Genomic DNA, 6,742 nt, shown 5'->3' on the forward strand with positions numbered 1-6,742 from the left:
ACCTCAGCCACTGGGCTCCTTCCCTCAGCCTCTTCTCTGGTGCTCCCACCCACTCCCTTACTTCTCCCCCTTTCCCTCCTCCCCATCCACTCTCCTTCCCTCACCTCTTTCCTCCCCACCTCCCCTCTTGTTTCCTCCCCCATCCCCTTGACTCTCCCCTCCCTGCCCTCACTCTCTTGCTCACCCTCAGCCAAGCCCCCACCATGATGGAGGCAGGTGCCAGTGCCATTGTCACTGCTGCCATTGCAGAGTGGGAGTCAGGTTCCCAGAAAGCAGCTTGATGAGTGTCCAAAGTAGGAGTGGAAGTTTGGAGGGGCCACCATCTTGGTCCCAGCTCTCCACATCTCCAACTCCAGGCTCAGCAGCAAGTGGCAGCCAGGTCCCTGAGGAATCACACACCACCATCCAGGAGGCCAAGGGAAGGTGCAATGGATGAGCTTTGTAGTCTGAATCCAAGAAGGCAAGAGTTATTGGAAGCTAGATTACTGGAGTTGTAAGTGGGAGCACTGGGAGTACCAGCAGTTGCAGCATTGGAGCTAAAGCCTCAACAAATAATGAAAGCTCTTATCACAGTTATGGAAGCTTAGGATCTTTAAATGACGAAGAATCAGAGAAACGACTGGCAGGCAGCTGAAAGGACTATACAAGTGACTGGACTTTATCTTCAGTGGGTTCCCTTGAGAAGCCAGAGAAGAAACAATCAGAATCATCCAGGGGAAGATAGAGAAAAGCAGAAAACCAGAACGAAAATTGTCAGGGAAAAAGTATTGGGGGGACGTGGCCACAAAAGTAGTGACTATTTTGAATACCAGGGTGGAAATGGCTCAAGTCCACTAAGAGGCATACCTCCCGCAATCAGTTCTCTTGAAAATTCACATTCACATTCCACTCCTTCCTCATCTCTTTGACCAAATAGCCCTTCTCCTACTGCATTGGCATTTGGGGACCATCCTATTATACAACCAAAGCAGTTATCCTTTAAAATTATTCAGACTGATCTCACAATCCTGAAATTAGCAGCATTAGAAAGTAATAAAATCCAGGACCTGGAAAAGAAGGAAGGATGTATAGATTATTTGCTCAGGGCTAACCATGATCTCAGATGGCAAATAGATGAACAACAAAAATTACTTGAAAAATACAAACAAGGATTAAATAAGTGCATATAAATGAGCAAGAAACTTCTTTTGAAAAGAGTACACAAGAAAATCTGTCAGAGAGAAGAATATGCAAGACTGATTGCGTCTCAGGCACTTTACAAGAGTTAGACATGGCGCTTCATTTACTGAATAATGGACAGATGGTTTTGCATTTCAGAATCTTGTGAAGCAACAAGAAAGGGTGAATTAGCAAAGGGAAGATATTGAAAGGCAAAGGAAAATTCTAGCAAACGTAAACCTCCCACAGCTAATAATTCTCAGGCACCCTCTTCCAATTCTGAACCAAAAGAAAGGAAAAACAAAGCAGTCAATGGAGCAGAAAATGATCCCTTTGTTAGACCAAATTTACCACAACTGTTGACTTTGGCAGAATATCATGAACAGGAAGAAATTTTCAAACTTAGACTAGGATATCTCAGAAAAGAAGAGGCAGAAATCCAAGCAGAACTTGAACATTTGGAAAGAGTCAGAAGATTTCTGACATGACATGAGCTGAGAAGAATCAACAATGAAGATAATTCACAATTCAAAGATCATCCAACGTTAAATGAAAGATATTTATTACTTCATCTGCTTGGTAGAGGTGGCTTTAGTGAAGTGTATGAGGCCTTTGACCTTTGTGAACAAAGATATGCTGCTGTGAAGCTACATCAGCTTAATAAAAGCTGGAGAGATGAGAAAAAAGAAAACTACTACAAACATGCCTGAAGTATAGAATACACAAAGAACTGGGTCACCCCAGAATAGTTAAACTACAGATTATTTCTCCTTGGATACAGATACATTTTGTACAGTGTTCGAATATTGTGAAGGCAATGAATTGGATTTCTATCTGAAGCAACACAAGCTAATGTCAGAGAAACAAGCCGAGTCTATCGTACTGTAGATTGTAAATGCACTAAGATATCCCAATGAGATCAACCCCCCATTATACATTATGATCTTAAGCTAGGAAACATCCTATTGGTAGATAGAACAGCATGTGGTGAAATCAAAATCACTGATTTTGGTCTGTCCAAGATTATGGGATGATGATAGCTATGGTGCAGATGGAATGAATCTACCTCCTGAGTGTTTTGTAGTTGGAAAAGAGGCAGCAAAGATTTCCGATTTCCAACAAGGTTAATGTGTGGTCAGTTGGAGTCATCTTCTTTCAGTGTCTTTATGGTAGAAAGCCATTTGGTCACAATCAATCTCAACAAGACATTCTTCAAGAAAATACAATATTAAAAGCCACAGAAGTCCAGTTCCCTGCAAAACCAGTTGGAAGCAGTGAACCCGAGGCCTTTATAAGACTCTGCTTAGCATATCAAAAAGATTGATTTGATGTGCACCAGCTGGCAAATGACCCATACCTCCTCCCACACATGCGAAGATCAAATTCTTCAGGAGACCTACAACATGGCTGAGCCGACAGCATCTCCTACACTGCTTTCTTCAAGCATAATTACTTACTGACTTTCCTCCGAGATTGACATGATATCTTTGAATTGCTTCCAGATGCACACTTGTGTTTGAGAGCGTTTGAGTGTTTTTTTGTTTTCTTTTTTTTACACAGGACATGGTTAAAAACTGTTTGTGAGCTGAAGTTCCTCATAGTGTCATTTGTATGAGACTGGATCATGGACAATGAATAAATGCACACTTCTGACTACAACTTTGAGCAGTGAAGGATGACTGCCTGTTATAAAGAAACAGGAATACCATGTTAAGATAGAAGAAAAACATTTTTGGTCTTTTATTTGGGGGAACACTGTAAATAACATTTATAATACTTAAATACATTTGGTTGTTACCAGAGTTCTAATATGAAAGGTAGTTTTTCATCATTTAAGAACACATGGAAAAATATGAGACATATTTCTAACACACGAACTACAGTACCTGGATACATTCTTCAGCATTTGGCAGTTAATCTGCTGAAGTGAAAGTAAGAACTGAATGAGAGTGAACAGTTGGGTTTTATAATAATAGAATGTGAGAGTTAGAATCTTTGGACAAAGTTAGGCTTTGTCATTTGCCTATTATGACTTTTACCAAGTTGTACCCCGAAATCACACATCCATTTTCTTTTACTTGTTATATTAAAGGGAGAGCTATTATTTCTAAATACTTTACACCTTTGACAAAATGAGCTGCTTGTTTTGAAATGAGTTGAATTCACTAAATTGTAGTATTGCCAGTGTTTTCAACATGTTAGAATTGATAACAGATATTTTTCTTTCGTTGCCAGGCCTTGTTCATCAAAACAGGTGACAGTATGTAACCAAATGCAGACTGATTCTATGCAGGATAATGATAAATTCCCTTCTAGCTCTATTGTAAAGTGTTGTACAGATGTCGTATTTCAGTTACTAAGTTTCCGCAGCTTATTCTTGTACCAATGTTTAAAATATGGCTTTTCTAATTGGATATTGTATTTTTTAAGTCTTCTTGAAGGTGCTCTAATTGCTGCTAAATGATGTCACTTCTTTGCTAAAAAATTAAATGACCCCCTAGAAGGTGCAAGTTGACTATACATCATTGGCAGACATTCATTAACAATCAAGACATGTAAAAATGATCCATGTTGGACATATTGAGTTCTTTAAATTGGTTATTGGGTTCTAGGGCTGTGGAGCACATAAATACTAGATTTATACATTGTTCATTGTTATTCTACATTTCTAGAAAGTTCTTATCAGCAAGATGATCCCATAAATACGTTTCTTGTAGTTTGTTCAAATTTGTTAAAATGTGAACATTTTCTAACTGTCTTGTAGGGTAGAAACCAGTATTTTTCAGGATGCTGTATTTCACTCTTGTAAGGACTTTTTCTTTATTGTCACATTAATAATGCTGATACTTACATGTAAGTTGTTCATGTTGCAGAAAAAGGAGGTTATACTTACCATTGACTCTCTTTAATATTGTACAGTTAAACTGTATTTCATTGTACATAGACACACTGTCTCTTTAAAATGCTGCTGAAACTGTAGAGAATATAGCCAAAACAGTAATAAACAATGACAGCTAAAATGTAAAAAAAAAAAAAAAGAAAGAAAGAAAGAAAAGCAATAAAAGACAAAGAAGGATATTATGTGATGATAAAGGGATTCATTCAGCAAGAGGGTATAACAATCCTAAATATATATGTACCCAATGTTGGAGCACTCAAATTCACACAACAAATATTATGAGACCTAAAGAAAGAAATAGATAGCAATAAAATAATAATAGGAGACTTCAGCACCCCACTCACAGCACTAGACAGATCATCAAGAGAAAAAAATTAACAAAGAAAGACTGGATTTAAATTGGACTTTAGACCAAATTTGCTTGACATTTAAAGAACATTCTACCCAATGACTACAGAATATACATTCTTTTGATTACCACATGGAACATTCTCCAAGATAGACCACATATTAGGCCAAAAAATAAGTCTTAGCACATTTTAAAAATGTGAAATCATATCAAGTATCTTCTCAGATTACAGTGGATAAAAGCTAGAAATCAATACCAAGAGGAACTTTGGAAACTATACAAATACATGAAAATTAAACAGCATGCTCCTGAACAATTACTGGGTTAATAAAGAAATTAAGATAGAAATTTAAAATATTTTTGAAAGAAATGAAAATCAAAACAACATACCAAAACATGTTGGGTACAGTAAAAGTAGTGCTAAGAGGGAAGTACATAGCATTAAATGACTACAACAAAAAAGTAGAAAGATCACAAATTAACAACCTAACATTGCACACCTCAAGGAAAGAAAAAAACAAGAACAAACAAAACCCGAAGTTAGCAGAAAAAAAGAAATAATAAAGAGCAAAGCAGAACTAAATGAAACTAAAACCAAAAAACACGGATCAACAAAACTAAAAGTTCTTCAAAAAGATAAAAGAAAATTGATAGACCAGGAGGGCGGTTCCAAGATGGCCGAATAGTAACAGCTCCAATCTACAGCTCCCAGCATGAGTGACACAGAAGACGGGTGATTTCTGCATTTCCAACTGAGGTACCAGGTTCATCTCACTGGGGCTCGTCAGACAGTGGGTGCAGGACAGTTGGTGCAGTGCACCGAGCATGAGCTGAAACAGGGTGAGGCATCACCTCACCAGGGAAGCACAAGGGGTCAGGGAATTCCTTTTCCTAGCCAAGCAAAGCTGTGACAAAAGGCACCTGGAAAACTGGGTTACTGCCACCCTAATACTGCACTTTTCCAATGGTCTTAGCAAACGGCACACCAGGAGATTATATCCCGCACCTGGCTCGGAGGGTCCTATGCCCACGGAGCCCTGCTCATTTCTAGCATGGCAGTCTGAGATCAAGCTGCAAGGCTGCAGCCAGGCTGGGGGAGGGGCGCCTGCCATTGCCGAAGCTTGAGTAGGTAAACAAAGCGGCTGGGAAGCTCGAACTGGGTGGAGCCCACCACAGCTCAAGGAGGCCTGCCTGCCTCTGTAGACTCCACCTCTGGGGGCAGGACATAGCCAAACAAAAGGCAGCAGAATCCTCTGCAGACTTAAATGTCCCTGTCTGACAGCTTTGAAGAGGGTAGTGGTTCTCCCAGCACAGAGTTTGGGATCTGAGAAAGGACAGACTGCCTCCTCAAGTGGGCCCCTGACCCTCAAGTAGCCTAACTGGGAGGCACCCCCCAGTAGGGGCAGACTGACACCTCACACGGCCAGGTAACCCTCTGAGACGAAACTTCCAGAGGAACAATCCGGCAGCAACATTCGTTGTTCAGCAATATTCGCTGTTCTGCAGCCTCTGCTGCTGATACCCAGGAAAACAGGGTCTGGAATGGACCTCCAGCAAACTCCAACAGACCTGCAGCTGAGGATCCTGACTGTTAGAAGGAAAACTAACAAACAGATAGGACATCCACACCAAAACCCCATCTGTATGTCACCATCATCAAAGACCAAAGGTAGATAAAACCACAAAGATGGGGGGAAAAAAAGGAGAAAAATTGAAAATTCTAAAAATCAGAGCACCACTCCTTCTCCAAAGGAAGACAGCTCATCACCAGCAATGGAACAAAGCTGGACAGAGAATGACTTTGACGAGCTGAAAGAAGAAGGCTTCAGATGATCAAACTTCTCTGAGCTACAGGAGGAAGTTCGAACCCATCACAAAGAAGTTAAAAATCTTGAAAAAAGATTAGACGAATGGCTAACCAGAATAACCAATGCAGAGAAGTCCTTAAAGGACCTGATGGACCTAAAAACCATGGCAAAAGAAGTACGTGACGAATGAACAAGCTTCAGTAGCTGATTCAATCAACTGGAAGAAAGGGTATGAGTGATTGAAGATCAAATGAATGAAATGAAGTGTGAAGAGAAGTTTAGAGAAAAAAGAATAAAAAGAAACGAACAAAGCCTCCAAGAAATATGGGACTATGTGAAAAGACCAAATTTGCATCTGATTGGTGTACGTGACAGTGACAGGGAGAATGGAACCAAGCTGGAAAACACTCTGCAGGATATTATCCAGGAGAACTTCCCCAACCTAGCAAGGCAGGCCAACATTCAAATTCAGGAAATACAGAGAATGCCACAAAGATACTCCTCGAGAAGAGCAACTCCAAGACACAT

At 40.0% G+C, this 6,742-nt stretch overlaps 1 pseudogene; it reads left to right on the forward strand.

The window, feature by feature from the left end:
• Nucleotides 1-280: 280 nt before the first annotated feature.
• Nucleotides 281-2,618, forward strand: LOC116814241 (serine/threonine-protein kinase tousled-like 1; annotated as a pseudogene).
• The last annotated feature ends 4,124 nt before the right edge of the window (nt 2,619-6,742 follow it).

This window comes from Hylobates moloch, unplaced genomic scaffold (assembly GCF_009828535.3).
Source record: "Hylobates moloch isolate HMO894 unplaced genomic scaffold, HMol_V3 SCAFFOLD_10, whole genome shotgun sequence".
NCBI classification, from domain to species: Eukaryota; Metazoa; Chordata; class Mammalia; order Primates; family Hylobatidae; genus Hylobates; species Hylobates moloch.